Genomic DNA, 15,989 nt, shown 5'->3' with positions numbered 1-15,989 from the left:
GTGTGAGTGAGTATGTGTTTGTGTGCATCAGTGTGTGTGTCAGAGCGGAGCTGCTGATTGGCAGTTGCGGGGAAAATTTGCATCAGTGCATTGCGGTCACTGCATCCATAACTTGTAGTGTCCCCCACCCTTCCACCTCCTCTAACCTAAGGGGATGAGTGAATATCAGGTAATCTCTTTCTTTCAGTTCTTTAATCCGCAAGTTATAGCTTCAGATTTTCGGCGGGAGCAGTGGTCAGGGGTCGTTGGGAAGGTAAGTTTACCTCTTTAAAAACTTTAAAAACTTAACTTGAAGAGTGACATCACAGCAAAGCAGTGACCTGATTGGCTGGTAAGGAAAGTGCTCCAATTAGCAGTAGCTGGGAGAAATTTAACTCTTGGTGTGTTGGTGAGTATTGTGATTGGTAAGTAAAATCCTTATTCCTTTCACTTATTCATTATTTGATGTTCTATTTGTAATCAGTTAAGGTAAAGTGTAAAAATGGCAGGAGATCCCAGACCCGTGTTATACTCCTCGTTCTCAATGTGGGAGTTCAGGGACGCGGCCGATGCCCCTGACTCCTTCATGTGCGGGAAGTGTGTCCAGCTGCAGCTCCTGTTAGACCGCATGACGGCTCTGGAGCTGCGGATGGACTCACTTTGGAGCATCCGCGATGCTGAGGAGGTCGTGAATAGCACGTTCAGTGAGTTGGTCACACCGCAGATTAGGATTGGTGAGGGAGACAGGGAATGGGTGACCAAAAGGCAGAGAAAGAGCAGGAAGGCAGTGCAGGTGTCCCCTGCGGTCATCTCCCTCCAAAACAGGTATACCGTTTTGGATACTGTTGGGGAGATGACTCACCAGGGGAAGACAGTAGTAGCCAGGCTCATGGCACCATGGCCGGCTTTGCTGCACAGAAGGGCGGGAAAAACACTGGCAGGGCTATAGTCATAGGGGATTCAATTGTAAGGGGAGTAGACAGGCGTTTCTGTGGTCAAAAATGAGACTCCCGAATGGTATGTTGCCTCCCGGGTGCACGGGTCAGGGATGTCTCCGATCGGCTGCAGGACATACTGAAGGGGGAGGGTGAACAGCCAGTTGTCGTGGTGCATATAGGCACCAACGATATAGGTAAAAATTGGGATGAGGTCCTACAATCAGAATTTAGGGAGTTAGGAGATAAGTTAAAAAGTAGGACCTCAAAGGTAGTAATCTCAGGATTGTTACCAGTGCCACGGGACAGTCAGAGTAGAAATTCAAGAATAGTCAGAATGAATACGTGGCTTGAGAGATGGTGCAGGAGGGAGGGGTTCAGATTTTTGAGGCATTGGAACAGGTTCTGGGGGCGGTGGAACCATTACAAATTGGATGGTCTGCACCTGGGCAGGACTGGATCTAATGTCCTTGGGGGTGCTTTTGCTAACACTGTTGGGGAGGTTTTAAACTAATGCGGCAGGGGGATGGGAACCAGATTAGGAAGTTAGAGGTCAGTAAAGAGGCAGCAACTAAAGCCAGTAAGGTACTCGATAATAAACTCATTGTGACTAAGGGGAAGAGTAGACAGGGAAGAGATGATGAACGCAAAGGGACAGGTGGTCTGAGGTGCATTTGTTTTAATGTGAGAAGTGCAGCAGGTAAGGCAGATGAATTTAGGGCTTGGATTAGTACCTGGGAATATGATGTTATTGGTATTACTGAGACTTGGTTGAGGGAAGGGCAAGACTGGCAACTAAATATCCCAGGGTATAGATGCTTCAGGAGGGATAGAGAGGGAGGTAGAAGGGGTGGAGGAGTTGCATTACTGGTCAGAGATGATATCACAGCTGTGATTAAGGAGGGCACGATGGAGGATTCGAGCACTGAGGCAATATGGGTGGAGCTGAGAAATAGGAAGGGTGCAGTAACATTGTTGGGACTTTACTACAGGCCTCCCAAAAGCGAGCGTGAAGTAGAGGTATAAATATGTAGACAGATTATAGAAAAACGTAGGAGCAATAGGTTGGTCGTCATGGGAGATTTTAACTTCCCCAAAATTGAATGGGACTCATGTAGTGTTGGAGACATAGATGGAGCAGAATTTGTAAGGAGCATCCAGGAGAGTTTTTTTAGAGCAGTATGTAAATAGTCCAACTCGGGAAGGGGCCATACTGGACCTGGTATTGGGGAATGATCCCGGCCAGGTGGTTGAAGTTTCAGTCCGTGATTACTTTGGGAATAGCGATCCCAATTCCGTAAGTTTTAGAATACACATGGACAAAGACGAGAGTGGTCCTAAAGGAAGACTGCTAAATTGGGGAAAGGCCAAGTATTGGGGAAAGTCCAAAGATGTGCAGGTTAGGTGGATTGGACATGATAAATTGCCCTTAGTGTCCAAAATTGCCCTTAGTGTTGGGTGGGGTTACTGGATTATGGGGATAGGGTGGAGGTGTTCACCTTGGGTAGGGTGCTCTTTCCAGGAGCCGGTGCAGAATCGATGGGCCGAATGGCCTCCTTCTGCACTGTAAATTCTATGACAATTCTATGATAACAAAATTCGGCAGGAGCTAGGGAATGTGGATTGGGAGCAGCTGTTTAAGGGTAAATCCACATTTGAAATGTGAGAGTCTTTGAAGGAAAGGTTGATTAGAGTGCAGGACAGACATGTCCCTGTGAAAATGAGGGATAGAAATGGCAAGATTAGGGAACCATGGATGACAGGTGGAATTGTGAGACTAGCTAAGATGAAGCAGGAAGCATAAATAAGATCTAGGCGATTTAAAACTGATGAAGCTTTGGAGGAATATCGGTAAAATAGGACAAATCTCAAACACGCAATAAAGAGGGCTAAAAGGGGTCATGAAAATCCCAAAGCCTTTTATTCGTATATAAGGAGCAAGAGGGTAACTAGAGAAAGGATTGGCCCACTCAAAGACAAAAGAGGGAATTTATGCGTGGAGTCAGAGGAAATGAGTGGGATTCTTAATGGGTACTTTGCATCGGTATTCACAAAGGAGAGGGACATGACGGATGTTGAGGCTAGGGATGGATGTTTAAATACTCTAGGTCAAGTCGGCACAAGGAAGGGGGAAGTTTTGGGTATTCTGAAAGGCATTGAGGTGGACAAGTCCCCAGGTCCGGATGGGATCCATCCCAGGTTACTGAGGGAAGTGAGGGACGAAATAGCTGGGGCCTTAACAGATATCTTTGCAGCATCCTTGAGCACGGGTGAGGTCCCGGAGGACTGGAGAATTGCTAATGTTGTCCCTTTGTTTAAGAAGGGTAGCAGGGATAATCCAGGGAATTATAGACCTGTGAGCTTGACGTCAGTGGTAGGCAAACTATTGGAGAAGATACTGAGGGATAGGATCTATTCACATTAGGAAGAAAATAGACTTATCAGTGATAGGCAGCATGATTTTGTGCAGGGAAGGTCATGTCTTCCAAACCTAATAGAATTCTTTGAGGAAGAGACAAAGTTAATTGATGAGGGAAGGGCTGTAGATGTCATATACATGGACTTCAGTAAGGCGTTTGATAAAGTTTCCCATGGAAGGTTGATGGAAAAAATGAAGTCGTATGGGGTTCAGGGTGTACTAGCTAGATGGATAAAGAACTGGCTGGGCAACAGGAGACAGAGAGTAGTGGTGGAAGGGAATGTCTCAAAATGGAGAAAGGTGACTAGTGGTGTTCCACAGGGATCCGTGCTCGGACCATTGTTGTTGTATACATAAATGATCTGGACGAAGCTATAGGTGGTCTGATTAGCAAGTTTGCAGATGATACTAAGATTGGTGGATTTGCAGATAGCGAGGAGGACTGTCAGAGAATACAGCAAAACATAGATAGATTGGAGAGTTGGGCAGAGAAATGGCAGATGGAGTTCAATCCAGGCAAATGCGAGGTGATGCATTTTGGAAGATCAAATTCAAGAGCCGACTATATGGTCAATGGAAGGGTCTTGGGGAAAATTGATGTACAGAGAGATCTGGGAGTTCAGGTCCATTGTACCCTGAAGGTGGCAACGCAGATCGATAGAGTGGTCAAGAAGGCATACAGCATGCTTGCCTTCATCGGACAGGGTATTGAGTACAAGAGTCAGCAGGTCATGTTACAGTTGTATAGGACTTTGGTTAGGCCACATTTGGAATACTGCGTGCAGTTCTGGTCGCCACATTACCAGAAGGATGTGGATACTTTAGAGAGGGTGCAGAGGAGGTTCACCAGGATGTTGCCTGGTATGGAGGGTGCTAGCTATGAAGAAAGGTTGAGTAGATTAGGATTGTTTTCGTTGGAAAGACGGAGGTTAAGGGTGTGGTGATTGTAGATCTGAGTAGATGCAATACAACTGAGCAAGCACTAGAGGGAGCACGGGAGAGCTATATATACACTGGGACAGGAAGTGATGACACACTTCACGGAAGGCAGAACTCGTAGCAGGACACAGACACAGGCAGGCAGCATTTGAGGTAGCCGTAAGTTAAGCTCCGAAGACAGAACAAATTCACAATAAAGCATCTTCTCCACCTTTGAGACTACGAGCTTTATTAAGACACGAGGAACAACACATGGTACCAGAAGTAGGTTCAGACGCTTACTACAAGACAACTCAGCTGCAGACACAGAAAGACCAAAATGGCATGGAAATCTCCTACTGGACATTCGACTTGTGAAGGCATCGCTTATTCGAGGATGTGGCTTGGAACCCCACCTCAGCTGGACATGACGGGCAATGTAAGAAATGTCTGGAAAATATTTAAACAAATGTTCAATTTTTATATCGTAGCTAATGATGTAGCAGCAGCCTCAGACAAAATTAAAATAGCAATGCTGATCGCAGGACATGAAGCTAGGAAAGTATATAATGGATTTAAATACTCAAAAGATGAAGACGGCAACAACTTACAAACAATACTAAACAAATTTGAAGAGTACTGTAAGGAATTTGAACAGCGCGGTATGCTCAGAGGCCAAACTGCACAGAGACTGAGTGATGCAAAACTCAAAAAATCACTATCAAAACAGAAAGGTTTCAGTCAAGAAATCGCGAGTGAAAAGTACAGATCAAAAAGAAGAAATAGCTTGAATTTTGTCACAAAGCCAAAACGCTGAAATCCAGTCCAGATCGAAAGGAAAAGGTAACTTACAATTTTCAGAAAGAAAGAACGCTGAAATCCGCGATAAAATGGCGTCGGAGCACATTTTACAGTCTCGGGGAGACAAAGAACTATAAACTGCGTCTGCGCATGCGCAGGAAACGGAAGCCACGCATGCGCAGTTACAATCACCCGTTTTGCGTTATGCGCAAGCCGCGCGTGCGCAGTTTAAAAAAGTTCTTGTTGCTGATCGTTATGCGCATGCGCAGTCTCAAAACATTTTGGTCGCGGATCGTTATGCGCATGCGCAAACCGCGCATGCGCAGTGGACACAAAACCGCACAGTAAAGGGATGCCGATTTGCGCATGTGCAATTGATTCCTACGTATGATGTCACGAGCGTCATGACGTCTGAGCATCCGGACCACGCCTACTTAAAAGGGAAATGCCCGATAATTGAAAACAAGATACTTAAAGCGGTAAAACCAAACTTTCTTGCCTCAGAAGACAAAAAAACACCTGAACTTAAACCAGCTGTTGAAAATAACTCTCACAACACCCTGGAAAAAGCAGTCTGAACCACGAAAATTGAAGAGAACAAAAGAAATCCGAAACAAAAAAAGATGATTTGGTTTTCGAAGAATACTACTCAGACATGGCTGAGTTATTCGGATATGCTGATCACAGCATCAGCAACACGGTCGCAAAGCTCAACACGAATCTACTCGTGGTGGATGAATCCAACACCATAGTGCCATGGCAGATCGTCGATACATTGGATGACAGCAACACCCAGACGAAGACAACGCCACACAGAGAGCACAGAAAGACTCCACAGAGAGAGCGATGACAGGCTCCACAGTGAGAATGACGAAAGAAGCAAGCAAACACTCCCTGGCGAACACCATGCATGAACAAGACCATGAAGGTCAACCCGCCGTATCTGAGCAACCGCAAGCAGACTATGAAAGTCTACCAAGCTCACATAATCAAGAAGAAGACAATGTACATCTACCCACTGCATGCGAAAACAGTGACAAGGCGATCACACTCGACATACAGGAGGTACAGGATCACAGCGAGACTGACAATTCTCAGCTTGTCTGTACAGAAGCACAGAGTAGGGCCACCCAAGAGTCCAGAGAGACCACGCCAATAGAAACCATCCAGATTTTGACTCCAAAAGAGGAGCACCAAGAGTCCCGTGAGACCACATCAACAGAAATCATGAAGATTTTGACACCGGAAGAGGAGCACCAAGAGTCCAGAGAGACCGCGTTAAATGAAATCGTGAAGAATTTGACTCCAGAAGAGGAGCACCAAGAAAGCAAAGACGACAAATCTAATCCACAACAAATGACTGATGTCACCAGCATCAATGCAACATCAGATCAGTCTCACCATTCTCAAGACGAAACATTCAATGCAACAGATGCCACAAAGGACACTCGCACCAATAACTGTGACAATGACTCAAATTATCCACACGGGACACTCATTGAGCATAAGAAGAAAAACAAAAGCCAAAAGAAGCACAGCAGAAACGAGAACAACAACAGTAAGAACAAAAGCAACATGAAGCGCGACGAGAACAACAAAAATCGCAAGAAGCACTGCAGAAACAAGAACAACAACAGCACCGACAAAAACTACAAGCACAACGACAAAAACTACAAGAAGAACAACAAAACCAACAAGAAGCATAATAAAGATAGCGAGTCTTACAACACCAGGTTAAAGTCCAACAGGTTTGTTTCAAACACGAGCTTTCGGAGCGCAGCTCCTTCCTCAGGTGAATGGCGAGGTATGTTCCAGAAACATTTATATAGACAAAGCCAGAGATGCTGGACAATGCTTGGAATGCGAGCATTTGCAGGTAATCAAATCATTACAGATCCAGGGAGAGGGATAATCACAGGTAAAAGAGGTATGAATTGTCTCAAGCGCAACCTCAAACAAACCATTGTTTGCAGCAAATTACCCAGCCTTCAGAACAGCGACCACGACACCACACAACCCTGCCAGGGCAATCTCTGCAAGACATGCCAGATCATCGACTTGGATACCACCATTACACGTGGTAACACCACCCACCAGGTCCGCGGCACATATTCGTGCGAATCGACCAATGTAGTCTACCTCTTACGCTGCAGGAAAGGATGTCCTGAAGCGTGGTACATTGGCGAGACCATGCAGACACTGCGACAACGAATGAACGGGCATCGTGCGACAATCACCAGGCAGGAATGTTCCCTTCCAGTCGGGAAACACTTCAGCAGTCAAGGGCATTCAGCCTCTGATCTCCGGGTAAGCGTTCTCCAAGGCGGTCTTCAGGACACGCGACAACGCAGAATTGCCGAGCAAAAACTTATAGCTAAGTTCCGCACGCATGAGTGCGGCCTCAACAGGGATCTTGGATTCATGTCGCATTACATCCACCCCCCACCATCTGGCCTGGACTTGCAAAATCCCACCAACTGTTCTGGCTTGAGACAATTCACACCTCTTTCACCTGTGATTATCCCTCTCCCTGGATCTGTAATGATTTGATTACCTGCAAATGCTCGCATTCCAAGCATTGTCCAGCATCTCTGACTTTGTCTATATAAATGTTTCTGGACCATACCTCGCCATTCACCTGAGGAAGGAGCTGCGCTCCGAAAGCTCGTGTTTGAAACAAACCTGTTGGACTTTAACCTGGTGTTGTAAGACTTCTTACTGTGCTCACCCCAGTCCAACGCCGGCATCTCCACATCAAAGATAGCGACAACAAAGAAGACAGAAACGACAAAAATAGCAACAAGAATGGCAACGAAAACAACAAAGACAGGAATGACAGAAACAATAGCAGTGAAACTACGACTTGTACGAAATGGTACAACTCTGCACATGAAGGACAATGCCACAGCACACTGCAAAACAATGACAAGACTACAAACATGCCATGGGATGACAACGAATCGCACAAACTCACATCTACACCAGAACAAGCAAGCACACCAGCTTTCAAGGCAGATGACATACTAAATCGATACCACAAGCACAGAAAAAAGTCCATGTCAGTCAACATCAGTGGTTCGACCATGAAAACACCTCGGGATGACGCATTGGTTACTTAAAATAACAAGAACACCGACAACATTCACCACGTCAACAACGAAAAAGAAATAACTCAATGAACAAATTCATCAAGTTTGGACTCATAAATGTTTTTATTAAGAGTGGACTCATAAATATAAATTGGCTTTGTAAAATATGCAATAGCACCATCACTTGTATAGATACACATATCATAAGTAACTGTTTTGTACAATTTTCTTTAACGATGTACAGAAAATATGTAAAGAAAAAAGGGGGGATGTGGTGATTGTAGATCTGAGTAGATGCAATACAACTGAGCAAGCACTAGAGGGAGCACGGGAGAGTTATATATACACAGGGACAGGAAGTGACGACACACTTCATAGAAGGCAGAACTGGTAGCAGGACACAGACACAGGCAGGCAGCATTTGAGGTAGCCGTAAGTTAAGCTCTGACTACAGAACTAATTCACAATAAAGCATCTTCTCCACCTTTGAGACTACGAGCTTTATTAAGACACGAGGAACAACACAGAGGGGTGACCTGATTGAGGTCTACAAAATTATGAGAGGTATGGACAGGGTGGATAGCAACAAGCTTTTTCCAAGAGTGGGGGTGTCAATTACAAGGGGTCACGATTTCAAGGTGAGAGGGGGAAAGTTTAAGGGAGATGTGCGTGGAAAGTTTTTTACGCAGAGGCTGGTGGGTGCCTGGAACGCTTTGCCAGCGGAGGTGGTAGAGGAGGGCACGATAGCATCATTTAAGATGCATCTAGACAGATATATGAATGGGCGGGGAACAGAGGGAAGTAGATCCTTGGAAAATAGGCAACAGGTTTAGATAAAGGATCTGGATCGGCGCAGGCTGGGAGGGCCGAAGGGCCTGTTCCTGTGCTGTAATTTTCTTTGTTCTGTGTTTATCAGTGTGTGAGTGACTTTGTGTTTGTTTGTATCGATGTGAGTGTGTGTTTGTGCGTATCAGTGTGTGAATGTGTTTATCTGTATCAATGTGTGAGTGAGTGTGTGTGTGCATATCAGTGTGTGTACACAAATCAGTATGTGTGTGTATCAGTGTGTGTGAGAGTGTGTTTGTGTGTATCAGTGTGTTTTTGGGTATCAGTGTGAGTGTGTGTTTGTGTGTATTAGTGCGTGTGTGAGTATGTGTCAGTGTGAGTGTCCGGTGTGTGTGTAACAGTGTGTGTGTGTGTGTTTGTATGAATCAGTGTGTGTGTATCAGTGTGAGTGAGTGTGTGTTTATATGAATGTGTGTGTATCAGTGTGAGTGAGTGTGTGCTTGTATGAATGTGTGTGTGTGTGTATCAGTGTAAGTGAGTGTGTGTTTATATGAATCAGTGTGTGTGTATCAGTGTAAGTGAGTGTGTGTTTATATGAATGTGTGTGTATCAGTGTGAGTGAGTGTGTGCTTGTATGAATGTGTGTGTGTATCAGTGTAAGTGAGTGTGTTTTTATGAATCCGTGTGTGTGAATGTGTTTATGTGTATCAGTGTGTGAGTGAATGTGTATTTGTATGAATCAATGTGTTTGTATGAATCAGTGTGTGTACGCTGGTTTAGCTCAGTGGGCTAGACAGCTGGTTCATAATGCAGAACAAGGCCAGCAGCGCGGGTTCAATTCCCATACCGGCCTCCCCGAACAGGTGTCGGGATGTGGCGACTCAGGTTTTCACAATAACTTCATGTGGTGAATGTGATTCACACCGGATTATAATCTGTATATACATGTGTCTATATTATAAGTGCAGTTGCAGTACCTGACCACCAGGGGGAGTAGCTCTGGGAATGCTCGAGAATTGTACTGGGCTTCTTCCTTGGCTCCGCCCAGGACTCCTCCCCCTGGAGCTGCTGTGTAAAGATCAGTGCCACATGGTCAGCCGGCCAGTTCACCAAAAGTTCAATGGCTAACAGGCTGGCTCTGTTATTAAAACCGCTATTCTAATCCTACAAGCACGTGTCCGTAGAATTGTTGGTTCCAACACTTCATACTTGTGACACTAAAATATTATTATGATTTGTGTGTATCAGTGTTTGTGAGTGTGTTTGCGTGTATCAGTGTATGTGTGTGTATCAGTGTGTGTGTCTGAGTGAGTGTATGTTTGTATATCAATGTGTGTGTCCTGTGTGTTTGTGTGTATCAGTGTGCGGCGTATGTGTGAGTGAGTGTGTGTTTGTTTGTATCAGTGTATGTTCGTGTGTATCATTGAATGTGTGTTTGTGTATATCCGTGTGTGTGAGTATGTGTTTGTATGTATCTGTGTGTGTGAGTGAGTGTGTGTTAATGTGTTTGTGTGTATCAGTGTGTGTGTGAGTGAGTGTGTTTGTATGTATCAATGTGTGTATTTGTGCATATCAGTGTGTGCATGTGTGTGAATGAGTGTGTTTATGTGCATCTGTGTGTGTATTTATCTGTGTGTGTGTGTTTGTGTGTATCAGTATGTGAGTCAGCGTGTTTGTGTGCATCAATGTGTGTGAGTGTTTGTGCATATCAGTGTGTGTGTGTTTGGATGTATCAGTGTGCGTGAGAGTGTGTTTCTGTGTATCAGTGTGTGTGTATTTGTGTATATCAGTGTGTTTGCATGTATCAGAGTATGTGAGTGTGTGCGATGTGTTGTGTGTCTTGTGTGTGCTGTATTGTGTCCCATTAGTGTGTCGCGTGCATGTGTCCTGGGGGTGTGTGCTGTATTGTGTATCATGTGCATGTGTGCTGTTGTGTGTCATGAGTGTGTGTGTGCTGTGGTGTGTGTCCTGTGCATGTGTGGCAGTGTTGTGTGCCGTCAGTGTGTGTGTGCTGAGTTGTGTGCCGTCAGTGTGTGTGTGCTGAGTTGTGTGCCGTCAGTGTGTGTGTGCTGAGTTGTGTGTCCTATGTGTGTGCTGTGTTGTGTGTCCTGCATGTGTGTGCTGTGTTGTGTGCCGTCAGTGTGTGTGTGCTGAGTTGTGTGTCCTATGTTTTGTGTGTGCGTGTGTGTTTGCTGTATTGTCTGTCATGAGCGCATGTGTGCTGCTTCGTGTGTCTTGTGCATGTGTGTTGGAGGAGATTAGAGTTGGAGGAGATGAGAGAGATAGGGAAGGGCGAGGCCAGAGATAGATATGAAAACAAGAATGAGAATTCTAAAATCAAGGCATTGCCAGACTGGAAGGCGATGTAGATTCAGTGAATGTGGGTGATTGGGGAACGGGACTTGGGGTGGGTTGTGACAAAACACTCGAGTTGAAGGATGAACTCTAATACATCAATAATTTTCAAAGTTATATCGAATGCAATGTACCAGTTAAGTAAAGAGTTGTGTAGGGGCAGCACGGTGGCACAGTGGTTAATATTGCTGCCTACGGCGCTGAGGACCCGGGTTCGAATCCCGGCCCTGGGTCACTGTCCGTGTGGAGTTTGCACATTCTCTCCGTGTCTGCGTGGGTTTCACCCCCACAACCCAAAGATGTGCAGGATAGGTAGATTGGCCATTCTAAATTGCCCCTTAATTGGAAAAAATAATTGGGTAGTCTAAATTTATTTTTAAAAAAGAAAAAAAAAGTAAAGAGTTGTGGGAGGAGATTTACTTTGGTTACTGCGTGTAAGCAGGTTGAGATTGGCTCTGCCTGTGTTCCTTACGAAACCTGCATCTCCCCTCTAATACACTTATTCCCAAAATCTGACCTGAACCCGTCTGTGTGGAGAAAGTGACCATGGTTCACCACTCAGTACACCTTGGTATTCTGTTAACAGTCTCTTGTCCTAACGGTGATTTCTAAAGATTAGTATTCTGCTCCCATCAAGTTAAACCATGTTTACAATCACACCCCGCAATCACCTTTTGCCGCCAATAGCAGTCTTCATTCCTTAATAGCGCCATTAACACTGCCTTTTTGTCTTACGTCCATGACAAATTTGTCCATATCTCCTATGCTCCAACTTATCCCTGGTCTTCTATTCTGCCACCCCTCCCCCCCGCCTCCTTTCCAATTATATAACTATAGGGCAGCACAGTGGTTGGCACTGCTGCTTCACAGCGCCAGGGACCCCTTTTCAATTCCAGCCTTGGGTGACTGCCTGTGTGGAATTTGCACGTTCTCCCCGTGTCTGGCTTCCTCCCACAGTCCAATAATGTGCAGGATAGATGGGTTGTCCATGATCAGGGGCTGGTTTAGCTCACTGGGCTAAATCACTGGCTTTGAAAGCAGACCAAGCAGGCCAGCAGCACGGTTCGATTCCCGTAACAGCCTCCCCGAACAGGCGACGGAATGTGGCGACTAGGGGCTTTTCACAGTAACTTCATTGAAGTCTACTCGTGACAATAAGCGATTTTCATTTTCATCAATGCAGGGGGTTATGGGGATGGGGCTGGGAAGTGGGCCGAGCTGGAGTGCTCTTTCATAGGGTCGGTGCAGACTTAGTGCACTGTAGGGATTCTATGTATATATAGTTTTGTACTTTTCTACATTGCTTCTGTTCTGTGGAAGGATCATTTAGATCCAAAACTTTAACTCTGTTCCCCTCCACAGACCTGACGAGACTTTCCAGCATTTTCTGCTTTTACTTCAGATTTCCAACATCTGCAGGATTTTGCTTTCATTTGCTTACAAACATCGTTCCCTTAACCCCTGAACCATATCAACCCTTGTTAGGATCCCAGATGAGAACCCAACTATTTGCAATTTGTAAAATTGTGAGAAAATGTTACTGAGCTACAGGAGTGACAGCACTGACCAATAGACATCTTTTATGTTAAAACAAACTTTAATTTAAACACAGAATTAACCACATTAACAACTGAGAAATAGCTTTACAATTAACAGCGCCAACATTCTTAAGTAAAATAAGAAACTTTAACTTACTTCCTCAACCTGCCTCTGTATTCCAATTAAGCAAACCAACATAGTTCAAATACCGCTCATGGATAAAGTTCACAGCCAGGTTTCTCTTTGCTTTTCTCTTTGCTGAATCTTTGGAGAGAACCTTTCAAGACAAAAACTGAAACACTTCTGTTCAGATTAAAATGCGAGGCAGAACTAATTTTTCAGACAAAACCTGCTCCACCATTTAATTACATAATCTGTACTGAAAGCATAAGGCATTCTTCAGTCTCATCCTTAAAGAGTCTCAGGACCTGTTTAGTCAGGGGCAAACACAATACCCCTCATATATTATCTACATCCCAGTTGCCCTTTAAACGTAAACAACATTCAATCAGCAGAACACCTCACCTGCAAAATTAATGAATACCTCACCTTTACCACCCCTTAATTACTGCTTTAGCAGACATACTGGGCTGGATTCTCCAGCCCGCCGTGCCACATTTCTGGTTCAGCACGCCGGCAGGATACTCCGTTACGCAGGCTGGTCAGTGGGATTTCCTACTGTGCGGCAGCCCCACGCCCTCGGGAAACCCCCCCGGGCTGCCGGCAAAATGGAGCATCCTGTCAGTGGAGAATCAAGCCCACTCTGTATGCATCTTAGCCCAGGTGTTAATAACGTTACCGCAAAAAATTTATAAAATATGACCGTCTCTTATATTCACCACATCCGGCTGATCACTCAAGGGGATTCTGTCCCCATCTGCACAGATAATCAGTTGTGGCCGTGGTTAAACTTGCAAGTCGCTGGTCTGACCCTTAAGGCACAATTCGCATCTTGCAACACTCCCACATCCCGGGTTTGTGAATAAAAGCAAAATACTGCAGATGCTGGAAATCTGAAATGGAAACCGGAAAGGCTCAGCAGGACTGGCAGCATCAACATGGAGACAGAGAGAAACAGAGTGAACGTTTTGAGTCCGTACAATTCTTCTTCAGAGCTGCCGAGAGGGATAAATGTGTGGATTTTAAACCGTTTAAGGGGTTGGAGCAACATAGAAGGTCAGGGATGGGTGGGAGTTACGAGAGACTTGACAAAGATGCCATGGTCACAAGACAAACGGAGTGTTAATGGTAGTGTTAAAGACTAAAGAAGGTGTTAATAGCGGCACAAAGGTATTGCAGCCGAATGTGTTAATAGCAGAACAACGGTCAGTGCTTTATTAAAAGTAAAACTCAAGAAAAAGGGATAGATGGCTCTGAGGGGGAGGTGGGGGATGGGTTGGGACTGAGCATTTTTGGTATAAGAATTAAGGTGGTCAAGATGGAGAAGGGTTTGAGAAAGCCCATTAACACATGAAAGTGTTTTGATGGTGATGATTCTGGCTTATTAGAATCATCAAATTGGTGGATGAGTTTCACTCTATTGAAACCGTTTTGGGGATTACTATTTCCAAGGGATTTGGGTGCAAGCTTAGTCATCCTGGGACCCCCAGCAGGTTAGCTTCAAATACCATTGACAGTTCTGTGGTCTGGCTACAGGAGTTCAGTGGATGAGACAAATCATTTAAATATTGGGTAGTCACATCGTTTTGCGGTTTGATGGCTTGTGACATCTTTTGATCAATGAACTAATAGAGTTATTTCATTGACTCTGCGTTTTGTGGGCAGCACGGTGGCGCAGTGGTTAGCACTGCGATCTCATGGCGCCGAGGTCCCAGGTTCGATCCCGGCTCTGGGTCACTGTCCGTGTGGAGTCCGCACATTCTCCCCGTGTCTGCGTGGGTTTCACCCCCACAACCCAAAGATGTGCAGGGTAGGTGGATTCAACACGCTAAATTGCCCCTTAATTGGAAAAATGAATTGGGTACTCTAAATTTAAAAAAAAAAGACTCTGCGTTCTGTTTCGAGGTTTTTGTTAAACGTCCAGTTCTGAAGTCCCATGCGTCATACAGGATTCAAACACACGGACTTCACAACGGTTTAAAAAAAAATCAAGGTTCCTTTATTCCACCTGCGTCGAGACTGTACAAACTCACAAGGGAAAACATCACTTCCAGAAACAAGCTCTTTACAGACAGTGGTCACTCTGTTTCTCCAATTCAGATCTCTGTCCAATTCAGGATCTCAGCTTCTCTGGGTTTAATAATAGTAATAATAATAATCGCTTACTGTCACAAGTAGGCTTCAGTGAAGTTACTGTGAAAAGCCTCTGGCACCAGGCTCGATCTGCTACTCCAGCCCCGAGCTACAATCCTGCTCCCTTTCCCTCTCCATGAGGTTTCGTGGACCTCCTTCTCTTCCAGTCCAATCTCCCGGCCCAGGCCCCATCTCCAGCTTTCCTCACGGTCTTGTTCCAGTGGAAGCCCCAGGCTGGGTGAATTCCCCCTGTCCTGCGTCCTCCCTGGGCGATGACCTCTGTTGATGGGGCGGGAGGGGGGAGGGGGGGGGACCTAGCCCCACTGTGAATGGCCTACAGTCAGTGGGATTTGACCTCCTGCCCCACTCTGAAGTCGGAAAGTCATAAGTCAGGATATCGCGGGCTCGCTCCCTTCCCCTGATACACGCAGGATGCTGAGGGGCAAAATGTAACCAATCTCTGAAAATCGACCAAGACAAACGGCCTTTTTCATTTGCCGTACCATCTAATAATCTTTATTATTGTCACAGTAGGCTTACATTAACACTGCGATGAAGTTACTGTGAAAAACCCCTCTTCGCCACATTCCGGCGCCTGTTCGGGTACACCGAGGGAGAATTCAGAATGTCCAATTCACCTAACAAGCACGTCTTTCGGGACTTGTGGGAGGAAACCGGAGCACCCGGAGGAAACCCACGCAGAGACGGGGAGAACGTGCAAACTCCACGCAGACAGTCACCCAAGCTGGGAATCGAACCTGGGACCCTGGCGCTGTGAAGCCACAGTGCTAACCACTGTGCTACCATCTCTTGCAGTTTAAATGTTGCCTTGCTTTGCGTTCAATGGCCTCCTGCTGAAGGGGTGAGCACAAGCCAAGGGAAAGGATAGAGGCTGATTCCTCTATCAGGGGTGGA

The sequence above is a fragment of the Scyliorhinus canicula genome, chromosome 18 (genome assembly GCF_902713615.1).
Source record: "Scyliorhinus canicula chromosome 18, sScyCan1.1, whole genome shotgun sequence".
Taxonomy (NCBI): Eukaryota; Metazoa; Chordata; class Chondrichthyes; order Carcharhiniformes; family Scyliorhinidae; genus Scyliorhinus; species Scyliorhinus canicula.
This window is presented reverse-complemented; position numbering follows the sequence as displayed.